The sequence below is a fragment of the Calypte anna genome, chromosome 3 (genome assembly GCF_003957555.1).
Source record: "Calypte anna isolate BGI_N300 chromosome 3, bCalAnn1_v1.p, whole genome shotgun sequence".
NCBI classification, from domain to species: Eukaryota; Metazoa; Chordata; class Aves; order Apodiformes; family Trochilidae; genus Calypte; species Calypte anna.
In genome coordinates, this window is record NC_044246.1 from 78,026,237 (window position 1) to 78,039,063 (window position 12,827).

Genomic DNA, 12,827 nt, shown 5'->3' on the forward strand with positions numbered 1-12,827 from the left:
ATTTTGGCCACTTCTGTCATGCAAATAAACATACTGATGGGAGCAAATTCTTCTGCTGAATGTCCTCAAGAAAATAAAAAATTTTCTCTCCCCTGGAAGGTGGCCGAGAATGTGCAGAGCTTTAGGATACTTCTGGGATTTCAATATAATGGCTGACAGGTTAGCAAGGATGCTTTCTCAGCTAAAGAAACGGATCAAAAATCCTCTTGCTCTGAAGTAGAAAGCATATACATATTTTCTTCTCTTCTGTAAATACATTAGACATTAATTTTAAGAAAATTTAGCCTGTTAAAATAATTTGTGTTTCAGGAGTATTGTACATAGTTGCAGTGATTCAGTGTGAATCTTTTTGCTTCTCAAAAAATTTTAGCTACTGTGTTGATTAGTATTGTGTTAGAAATGTAAATTTTGCAGATATACATTGACATATTTACTGCTGTAAGCACTTGTAACAGTGTGTGGCCTACTTTTGATCAGGGAAAATACATGAGCAATGAAAAAGCAACTGGAAACAGGCATGATGAGCAATGAGAGCTTCAAGTTATTTTATTTTTTTTTAAGGGACAAAATAAGCCTCATTTAGCTTTACATTGCTGGCTTTGTTCTGAGATTTGAAAGTTTGTTATTTTGAACAATGAAGAATGAACTTGAGCAAGTGTTCATTTCCAAGTAGGAGTTTCATTGCACTGTTCTTGGAAATGGATGTGGGAAATGGGTGCTCCCAAAGAGTTGGAGTAATGTGCACTATATGGGTAAGAGGATGGTGGGTTTACGTCCAATCTTTTAAATATTCCATCTCCTTGGTTCATAGAGAAGGAGTAACACTATGTTTTCTTTGCACCTTGTCTCATTTTAGATGACTTCTCCTTTGTTGTCCAAGTGCTGCTCATTCCTATATCCTCTCCCTCCTTCCCAACACTCAGCTTGGCTCCTAGACTGGAAGCACAGAATATGAGTGGTTTTGCATTGTGGTCCTCTGAGAAGCACCAGGCTTGCCCTTTTCAGCAATGGGTGCTCTTTTTGCTGATGCCAGTGATTCTTTGACTTGTGATTTTGTAGGAAATATCACCATCAAGCCCTTGACCCAAAACCGTGACTGTTTGCTTATGAAGGTGAAGCAACAAGGAGTACATTCAGCCCTGTGTGTTAGAGGGTACGCGTTGTTCACCCTCACTAAGACTCTCTACATGTTTGTTAAGATTGAATAAAAGCATCAAAGCCTGGTCCATCCCAGCTGCATGCCAGTGTTAACTCTTGTCCAGATGAACTCACAGGTTAGATGGCAAATCTGCCTGCTGTGCTGTATTGATCTTGATTTTATGATCTTAAAGTAATTAAAATTATGTCTCTGTGACAACAATTTGTGAAGTCCCTCAGATATAGAAATGAACTGTCTTTATACAAATGGACAGTCTTGGAAGAAAAAGGCACAGGGAGAAAGAATATCAGACTGTCAGGTTTTCAGATAATTCTGTGCTCAAAAAAAGAAAAAATAGCTGGAGGCAAAAGCTGAGCTTTTATGGATTGCAGATGTAAAGACTGTCATGTTAAATGTCAGGTGCCTTGTGAATACATGTCTGTATTACCGTATGGTAATATACTCTTCAGATTGCAAAATCAAACAAATGCAAACAAAAATTCTACTCTGTGGGGTTTTTTCATGATTTTGGATGCTTTCCACATACACACAATATATTTGGATATGACTTTCTGTGGTTATTGTAAATTTGTATTATCTATTTTCAAATATAGCATAATGTATACTACTTAGAAATGTAGTATATTTCACCTAAAAATGTGAAAGATATTTCACTAAGTACCACACTGACATTTATTTTCTGAATTCAATGATTTTCTTGCCCAAAGATATCACTACATAATGAAGATTATTCTTTCCACTGAAGTATTGACCTTGCAGCACAGAATTCAATCCAGTTTCTCCAGAAGAGCAGCAAGATCTTTTCAGAGAGAGAACTTTATTCTTTTCCCTGAAAATTTTTATCTAGAAAAGCCAAACCAACACACACACACATACACATAGGATGAGCAGAGTGAGTGCAAACATGCTAATTAAGCAATAGGATACAAAGGGACAAAACTATTAGCAGCTAAATGACAGATGCTACAAGAGCCTTCTTTTTCAAGGTCTTTGCTGTTGTTTGTTTACATATAGCAGATGAATTATTAAGTGAAATTAATGAACCAGCAATCATGAAGCACAAATTATTTAATTACAATTTATGTCCATCTTATTGCTCTTCCTGTTCTTTATCCCAGAAGTAAAAATAAACCTACATATTAAATGTCACTATATGAATTAGTGAATGTTTGGTAATACGGTGGAAAAAAAAGGCTGTCAGGACAGGAGGAAGGCAGCTACTTGACTGTTGTTAAGAATAGAGAAGATATCTGAGAGGCAAGGACACAACCAAAAGTATTAATGAGCAGCAAAAATCATCAGAGAAAGATGGAAATGTTTTCAAATATTCATGGCTATTAAAAAGATTTTTTATTTGAAAAACAATGAATCTGATGAATGAAATGGAAGAATCTGATAATTTTTCTTCTGACGTATAATCCTTAATCAAAAAGCAGATTTACTGGCAATGAATATTTTTTCTTGTTTTGTCCTTCAGCTGCTGAATACTCTAAAGAAAATGAATTTTACTATAACTTTATGTCTTGGTTTCTCAGTCCCTGACAATCATGCATTGCTTTCTTATTATAGTTCAATATAAGAAATAAATTAAAAAAGTAGAAACCTCTCATTTTCAGCTACTTGCTATTTCATGTCTCTGGAAGAATTTCTCCTAACAACCTGTCTGATTTTATCATATATCCTAATTCCTTTTCTTTCCCTGGGTGTCACAGTTTGTTTCCCTCAAGAAGCCAGCTGCTCATATTAATCCATTCCCTGTTTATATAGAAAGTTGCAGCTAAACCACATAATATAGCCTCTCCTGAAAAGGCAGAGGTTTACCAGCTGAGCCAGGATTTCTGCTTCATCTGGGCTACAGTCTGGGGTGCAGGGAGGCTTTGAGGGCACCTTTGAATAAATAAGCTGTAACAGGATTCCTTGCAAGTGACTTTGAGAGCCATTCATTCAGGCTGAGAATTATAACAGTTTAGACCAGCCACGGCTAAGGTGCAAATAAAAGGTTTTTTAGCCAAATTTAGCTCATTTTGGCTGCTGTCTGTCCAAGGGTATGCATACAAACCTCTGTCTATTATTTGGCTTTATTCGTCTCAGTCCCTTCCTTGACACTTTGTGCATCCACTGGAATATACCTAGTTTGTGAAGAGGAAAATTAGGTCTATAGATAAGCACTTAGAAACAATTATTAATAATTATTAACACAAAGGTAAACAGCTTTTTTTACTTGCATTACATTAGGGCAAGTGTATGGAAGGAAGATTTTGCAATAGCTTAATGGAAAGTGATAAAAAGTTGAGGATTTTATGGAGCTGTCTCCTATATCCTATGAAAGATGGGGAATAAAGTCAAGATGTCAACAGAAAGTCAGGATTTTGATGGTTTTGAAGGGAAGAAATGTTTTAAGTGCTTGTTCATATATATTACAAATATATTAAACAAAGTGCAAAGTCATATATCATTAGCATAAAATGGATCTTATTGGCTAGTTCTAAATCACTGCACATTAGTCACAGTTTATAAAACTTCTCTGTGAAGGACTTAATAGACATAGAGGCAAGACAGAAAAGGGTAGAGACATTTAATGTCAAAAGAGCATTATCTGTTCCAGAGTTGCAGACAACTCTAAAGCAAATAATCTTAGAAGTGCATAGAACAATGTGTTAATAGATAAAGCACGGACCAGAAAGATCAATTATTTAAACACTCACCCACAACAAGCAGAAAGAATACCTGGTCTTTGGGAAGACATTAATCTGGCCAACACATTCAGAAGGATTTATACGGACAGTATTTAGGAATCTTCTAGAAAGTGAAAGAAAAGTAAGTGACAATTTTTTCAGGCAAGAACTCTGCACCCAGTTCCTATTCAGATGAATTACTGGTTTTCACAGAACTAATAATAAATTATTATTTAAGTGCAAATGTTCAAGGACATTACATTATTTGAAAGAAGAAATTACAAACAAGCAATATGCAAGCTTCAAGATTAAAAGGTCGAAGACAAATCATTTGTGAAAAGAATTTAAGCTGAAAAATGTGACTCACTGCATTAAGCTTTTTTTTTTTGGCATTTTCTACCAAAGTACCACTTTTATGTCCTGTCTTAAGTTATGTTAATCTACATTTACTTTTATAAACAAAATGCATGACTTGGTATTGTGATCATTCAGACCTTCAATTACTTTTCAATAACCTTTTGTCTTTTACAAGTTTGAAGTTTACTTTTTATTGCTATTAAAGTAAAAAAAAAAGTTTCAGCTCAGATGAACTAGTATAGTGAAATGCTTTGGTTCACCATCAAATCTTTAATTAAAATCAAATATTTTGTATCTACTATATTAATAATTGCTTCCTAATACCCTTTCCCTACCTTGATTAATAGACAAATATTGCACAGAGTAGTAAGTGGCCATTTAATTTTGTCATAAGACCTAAATATATTTGCCTGGCAAGATTTTTTCATCATCATTTTATGCAGTTTAAGAAGCATGGTTCCGTTAATTTTTGCTTGCTTACTGATAATTTATCTCAATATCTTCTCCACTGTTTCATTAATAAACGATGTTTATTATAAAATACTTTCTCTTCATTCCCTCTTGAAGGCTGGTACTAGTTTTACCTTCATCAAGTCTTTCTGTGAGTTACAGCTGTTCTTAAGTTGCATAAAAAGTTATAATAAGCACCATGGATTACTGTTTAGGTGCCAGCCTTATAAGCATATATGGATGTATGGCACTTTATTGTACTATTGACATTAATTTAGCTACTAGGATACCTTAGGCTACATAGAAATTATGAAGCTTGTAATATTATGATGTACTGTAGACACTTATCATCCAAATTCATATTCTAATAATGTGTAAATAAGCCATTTTCAAGCACCATTAGATAAGCCACAAATGTGGTACTCCCTGGGAGAACAGATTTGTTCTGTTGGTTTACTGTGAAGCCCAGAGGAGCAAATCTACTTGTGAGGGAAAGAAGAGAGCAGGTTATAGTGCAGATCTAAAGCAGTATGTTTTTTTCTTCTTGAGAATATTTAGTAAGGGCTCAAGTCGTTTGTATTAAAAATTTTTAAGTCCTAACACCTTTATTTGCTCACTCATTGGAGTGAATTTCACATGTATTTGATTTCTCAACGGTCCTTAATGAGTGCTTAATATGTTTTTACTGGACTTCTAGTCTGGAATTTTCATGTGTGCTGCTCTTGAAATTTTCCCTTTGTTCAGTGTCCTGGGGAATATGTTTGCCAAGGAACTTCTGCAGAGATTAAATATGTGTGACTTGGGTGAATGCCAAAGCACTGGTTTGCAGTTGATTCCCTGAAGCATGGAGGGTAAGTAGGGCAAGTGATAAAACCGAAATAAATGAAAAGTAAATATCTGAAATAGATAACAGTAATTTTTGCCAACAAAACATCAATATATATTTAAACGACGTAATTTGTGTCTGCTCTCCACAGAATCAATTTTAACTGCCTGGAGAGAAATGGTTGGAAAAGATCACAAGATCTTCATTACAGACATCAGAAAATTGAGAAAATCGCTTTCAGAATTATTTTAAGAGGTAATTAACATTGGATCAATGATCTTAGTAAATGCTGAATATGGTGTTAATATAGGTCAACAATAAGTATATTAAATGAGAATACACCAATTTTCTGAGAAGAAGAAAAGATTCTCATAGAATTTTCTGCCAGTCCAAGAAATGAAAGGCAAGCTCAGATGAAGGGAAACAGAAGGTGATTTGAAGCTCATTATCTATCTAAAGTCTTTAAAGTGGAGACAAAGTAAGATTGTCTCATGGCAGGTTTAATTTTAGTGAAAGTAAAATAAGAAAGAAAGTAAAAAAGTAATAAGTAAAAATAAAAAAAGTAATAAGTTCAATTCATGCCAGGACACTGCCAAATATGTAAAGGAACAGGTGAATAAAGAGATTGGAATAATATGACAAGTCCAAAGCACGTAAGAATAATACCCTGGGGAACGTGCTGTTCAAATTCTGCCCATTGATTTAGGTCGGAGAAAAATTTGCTTTAACTCCATGAATATCTTGCTGAAGAACAGTAATTGAAAAACAGATCAAAGCCTTTTCAGATGATACTCATGGCAGCCTCAAAGATAAAATTTCTCGCCAACATCTGTGTGAATGATTGGAGAAAAGTTGGAGGCAGATAAGAAAAATGTAAATTAAGTAGCCCACTTTTGTGTTTTCTTTTCAATTAGGCAGGACAGAATTTGTGGAAGAGATGGTATCATTGTGTTTCAGAGTGCAATTTAGCATATGACAAATAGCTTGCATTCTTCTCTGTGTCTTGAAGGTTAAGATGCAAGAGTGGAAGTTTTTTGCTGACATTAGTAAAAGCTTTCATCAGGAAACAATGCACAAATGATGTCCTTAAACTATTCAAATGAAAATAATATCTTTTAGATCTTTATCACGGAGAGTGGGGCTACAGAAAAGATTTCAGAACAGACCTAAGATGAGTGAGTAGGTATGGATAATGCTGAAGAATCAAGTGGTCTCACAGACCTAGGAGACATCATGCAAGAGGGAAGCTGGAGCTGAGACCTTGCCTGCAGGTACCAGCCCTGATTTCAGGTACATTGCACTTGAGCTTAGTTAGAAGCTTACCCAGCAGGGACCCTCTTGTCATTTCCACACAAAGTCTTTTTCCCCTTTCTCTGAAATCTTGGGGCTTGCTCCACTGTCTTTGTCCTACTGATTTTAGTGGTCAAATCTACTTGCTCAGTTCTCTGCAAATCAATCAGTAATTGCTGAAATTGCCTTCTACATAGGTGGAATAATATTGTGAACCTCAATGACTTAGGGGAGGGTTTTTTTTCCCTGTACCTCCACCAGTTCCCTCAAGGAAGCTGTACTTATTGATGCTGCTCCCTGCAGAGAAAATCTATACCATGAAATGGGGAGTGGTAAAAAGTCCCCAACACATCAGAGACCTTTGCTGTGCAAATACTGCATAGACTCACATCTGCATATGGAGAGGTTAGACAATGCTACATTTGAGTGAACCTATGTGCACTGTTATAGCTAGTATTATTATTTGGGAAGGAGCCATAGCACATAGTGGAGAATGTGCTTGTTGGGTTTATTCCTCTGGAAATTATTCCTATTTTGGGAGTAATTAGTTTGGAAAAGCACACAAGGCTGTGCTTCCGAAAGGAATGGTGGACTACATGCTATGTCCTGAAGCATCAAGACCAGCATTTAAAACTCAAGTCACCTTTGTCATTTAAAGTACATATCCCTCTGGGTAGTAACTGGTCAGAACTTCACCTCTGATGGTGCCTGATGGAAGAAAGCTGAAAAGGGCTCAGAATATTAAGAAAATAGGCTATTCAGCAAATCAAAGCATGGCTGGGGACCTTTGCTTGTGTTTATGCTACGATGACAAAGTAGATGGCTAAGTGTTGTTCTTTTTATCTACATACAGATGAATTTTTGGTATGCTCCTTGGTGTGGGTTTAGCTTTTGTCTACTAAAACCTTCACAAAGAATATTCAGGCATTTCTTGAGGAGCAGTATGCCTAAAAGCTTGATAAAAAATGATGAAAAGAATAATTTGTGCAAAGTTTTTTACACTGTCCTACATGATACCTCGGTCTCTAAATTGGAAAGATATGAATTCAACGGAAGACCCACTTGATGAATAAGGAATTTGCTGGATGGTTGCACTCAAAGAGTAGTGGTCAATGGCTTGGTGTCTAAATAGAGACTGATGATGAGTGGTAGATGTTTCTAAATGTTCATCAAATAAGTTTTCAGATATATTCAGCCATCCTAATTCGTTAGTAACACAACTGAATTGTTTGCAGCTTCCCAGACTAAAGCAAATCTAAAATACTGTGGTGTTAGAGCATATTGAAACTAGTGGGGGTTTTCTATTCCTTATATTTCACGTAACCTTTCATTAAGGATAATATATGTATGCCTAGATTGTAGAAAAGGAACTGATAAACAATATTTGACTTTTGTTCTCCAGCAGAGTTTGATAGCTGCTGTATACTTCATTGTACTGGGGAACTTGTAATATTCAGCTGAGTTGCCAATTGTGGCAATTTATGGTCAGCTTTATGAGCAGTGGCCACTAAAGACTGAACTAAACTGGATTTGCACTAAAATCCTACAGCCTATGACTTTTTAGGGAAAGTTGCTGCTAGCATGATGGCAGGATTCGAATACGGTTATTTATAATATGGTGGAAATTATTTCTGTAAACAAAAGTATTTTCATGTAAAAGAGCAAAAATGTGATGTCAAGAAGAAAAAAATACAGGGACTGATGGTTGCTTCTGTAATAACCTTGTTTTTTTTTTTTACTTCTTTGTTTTGTACAGTTTTTTATTATTATTTTTAACTGTATTGCTGCTTACATAAAGCTTCACAAAATTCTGACAATATTGCAAACTCTTGTTCAGATTTTATGACCTAAGGTGGTGATCAATAGCAATCCATGTCCTCCCAACTAAATAAAAAATTTTGAATAGGTATTCTGGAGAAAATTGAACTCATAGGAATCAGGGAAACAGTGCTGAAGCCAAAGTTGTAACCTTTTTCCAATACTGTGGAAATAAAATTCAGGGACTCTTTCTGTTTGGATGAAAAGTCCCAGTACTCTTTGATGTTGACTGCCTTATTTGCAAAGAATGTACAAGGTCATCTTTGCCTGAACTCAGAGGATCTAGGTTTTTTTACAGCTCCAAGGATCTTCCAGGTAGCCTTCCAGTCAAGATCTCTGTTTCTTTTTTGGTTTTCTCCCTTTTTCCCTTTCCTTTGCCATTTCCCTTACGAACATGTAAGGAGGGGAGAGGACTACCTGTGCACTGTGGGCAGCAGCAGATGCATTGGGAGCAGCACAAACCTCAAGCAGTCTTAGAAAAGAAAGGTCTTCAGAAACATTAGCTTTTTAAACTCAGAAATATGGGCAAGTTTCTGTTGGACTTACCTACACAAACCCTGGCTGCAGAGGCTTTGGCTAAAGCCTCATGGAGTGATTTTCTACGGAGAAGGCACAACATGCAGAAGGCACATTATTGGTGAAAAAGATCAAAGGTTGTGGTCCTTTTGCAGAGTCAGGGGCCAGAAGAACCTCTGTAAGAAAGGATAAATGCTTTTAATTGTTGAACAAAAGTATATATTCTTCTGGATGGTTTCCTAGATGAACAACCCTCATGGAATTTTTCCATCAAAGTATGATCTCAGATAGACATCTGGCCTGGAAATTTTCTGCCCATTTATCTTGCCAAGGTTAAAATATACTAAAAAAGGTGTTACAAAGAGAACTGCCTGACACTATTACTAATGGATGGCAGCAACCAATATGCATAGAGGTCAATAATAATTCTATAATGTATGCATACACAAATGAAGCTCAGTGGCAGACTCCCAGATGAACTAATCACCTGATTTGTGGGCACTCTGGGGCAAGCCTAATGGGAAATCTTGCTCTTTGAATTAGTCAGAGTGAAAGCTTTCACCAATACGTGCAATGTTTGTTGGTGAAAGGTTTTACTGCAGGGTGCTGATCACATTGAGCATACAGATCTCCCTAAATAGCTCATTTGCTATTGTTAAGAAGATGACAGGCTTGATATCCCAAAAGAAAATTTTTCTGCTCATTTCATTTCCCTTGGAGATATAAAAAATATACTAAATAAAATTACAGATCTTGCTTTTTACATGGTTCCTGGTTTCTTTTGGTAGTACACTGTGTGTAACTTACTCTCATTTCTGCAGTTCTCTGAGTTTTTTCTCCATCATTGTTACTTTGGTGGTAAAGTGGAACAAGTTGCACTTCTTAACCAAAACTCTAGCTATCATCTGGTTTGTGAGTTCGGTTGAATCTAAACTTTGTTTCATCAGTTGTGACAACAGCTGAGGCATAATTTTGCTGCCCAAACAGTTTTTCTTGTCTGAAAGAAAAAGAGGTGGGGTGAGTGGGGAAAAAAGGTCTTGGGACTGTACTTGGGATCCCATTACTTAGGGTAATAGTTATTTTTTATGCTCTCGGTTGAAGAATTGTTCAAAAATGCTGAGCACGTATTAACATCTTCCTCTGAATTTGTGTGGGTTTCTTAGTGGAAAATGATGGCAACCAAGATGAAGGCATTGCAATGTATCTGGGTTTCAGTCTGCAAGATATTTTTGTTATCTGTAAAACAGGACTACAGCTCCTAATGATTCTCTGATGAGGGCTGTATTTATAACAGAACTCTGACATTCTCTTCTGAAAGAAGCTTCCCAAATTTGCTCACTAAAACCATATTCTGTTTCAGTTTTTTGGTTTTTTGGGTTTTTTTACTTTCAGTGATTTATTATATAATTACATATATTCCCTGTATTTCAGTGAATTTTTTTTCTCATGTCCATGCTTATGTTATTTTCCTGTTAGTTTGGTCCCTTCTTAGTTATGTAATTCATGACAGTTAAATTTCAGATATGGTGGAATGGATACTAAAAATAGGAATTATTTGTTTGAGATTGAATACATATACAAATTATAAAAAAAGAAACCCCCCAAAAATGGTGATAAACCCTAGCTAAAAAATAGAGACTAGATTTCATTTTAATGGCAGACTAGTAGAAAACAGAAGGCTTGAGTCCAAATCCTGCATTATCTCAGATTTTCTGGGTGACCTCGGTCAGGTTACCAGAGCCCTGAATTAACACCAAGTGCTGTAGACTTTTCTTTTGCCAGTAATACCATCCTGAACAGGACTGAGATTACTCATATGTGTGCTGAACATCAGCCTTAATCTCTCTGTGCATTAGTTTCTTGCCCATGCCAACACTGCCTCTTCCCAAACTCCTGTTTAGATTTCAAGTTTTTTTATGGCCTGGATGGTTTTATAGTTTCTTTGGGAGTTTAACACTGTGTCCCAGTGTGATGAAAGTTTCTTCAAGGTGAGATTCTCTAGGCAGCCTTGCAATGGAAAAAAGAATTTAATGACTCATAACAAGAATCTGAGTTTATACAGAATTCCAAACTTGCAGCTAATGGAACACAGCATTTACCTCAGGGTATCTGCTCCTTGTCTGCTCTGGCACAGCTGCTCTAAGACCCTTGTGCATAAAGTGTGATTGAGCTCTTGCTCAGCCCCAGCCCAAGGCCAGCATCACCCAAGTGAAAATGCTCACAGAGCTTCTCTTGATGCACACAGGGTGAAGGGGTTTATGAGTTGTTTCTAATGATTTAAAAGACTAGTTTAGCTATCTGAGTGTGTGAATAGAATTTTAAACACCAAAAGAAATCTTATCTGAAGGCCTAGCTAAACAGGTTACCATATAGTAGTGTGAGGGCTGAATTTAGACTGTTATGGTAGCAGTGTGTGTGCAGGCTCCAGCTCCCCAAATAATGTAAGATAGCCCTCTATTAAAAGCTTTTTTTATACACTTTTTTATACACATATAAATGTGCATACTTATAGCCTATGATGTTTATCAACCCAAAATTTATAGGAAAATTTCTATTCTTTTAAACTTCATTGTTGACTAGTATGTTGGTGTTAGGTGGAATCATCAAAGCCAGGGATACTTGCAAAAAGATGGAAATTACAGCCACTGAGAAACTGAAAATTTTTGGTGCCTCCTTTTATTGATAATAAAAAAAGAAAAGTATTTTTTCTGATTCACAGTTTGCTTCAAATTAAAATTTACACTACTATATGCAAAAGAGTAATCAAAGTCAGCAACAGTCAACAACATAAATTAACTTAATTGGCCAAACCTCTGCTTCTTGGGTTTTGTTTTTCAGTGTTTCTGGAAATCAATTTTAGGTGCTGATTTAAGGTGCAGAAATTTTTTCCAGTTGCCTCCATAAAGATGCTAGGAAAGCTAGCATCTTCCAGTGGAACTTCTTCACTAGGGAAGAAGTTGCACCTACAAGAAAGAAGTTCAAGTCCAGAAAGATTCCTGTAGAGAAACAAGATAAACCAGGTGCCTCGAACTGCCAAAGAGTGGGTGTGAGTCCACCTGTGCCTGGTTAGGGCAGGCTCCCTATTACCAGGGGGCCAATAAAGGTGGGACACACCCACAGAGAGAAAGCTCTCTCTGTGCAAGGCAATGGAGGGGCCAGCAGCTCGTCGAGCCTCAGGAGCAAGGAAGGCTCTTCCCGCTACAGATTCCACTAAGAAAAATGAGGAAACAAGTATGGTAAGCCTGAAAAATTTTATCAGAGAGGCACCAGTGACAGAGAATATGAAAGGAAATAAATCTGTCTTATTTCTCTATCTGAACATGATCCTTAGATGAGCCCCTGTGTCTGAAGATCTATCCTGCTTAGTGAAGAATCAAATGTATTTGGAAGCTGGTCTCCATTGGGAAAATATAATTGAGGCAGTCACTAGATCGACATCAAAATAAAAATAAATTTTCTTGCCTGAAGTTTTGAATTAATCCACCACGACATAGATGTATTACATCTTAAAGTAAATAAGATGATTAAATAGCTGATTAAACAGCACCTGACAGAGCCTTTAACATTTTTTTAAGCTAAATTAATATAAAGAATGTCTCTTTTTTTGGGTTATTTCTAAACTTCTGATGGTATTTCTACTGTATGCTGCAGCTATATCCTCTATAACATACTGTTTTTTAACACTGATGTTGTATTCATATACTCAAATAATCAACTGGTAAATCAGCTGCTGATT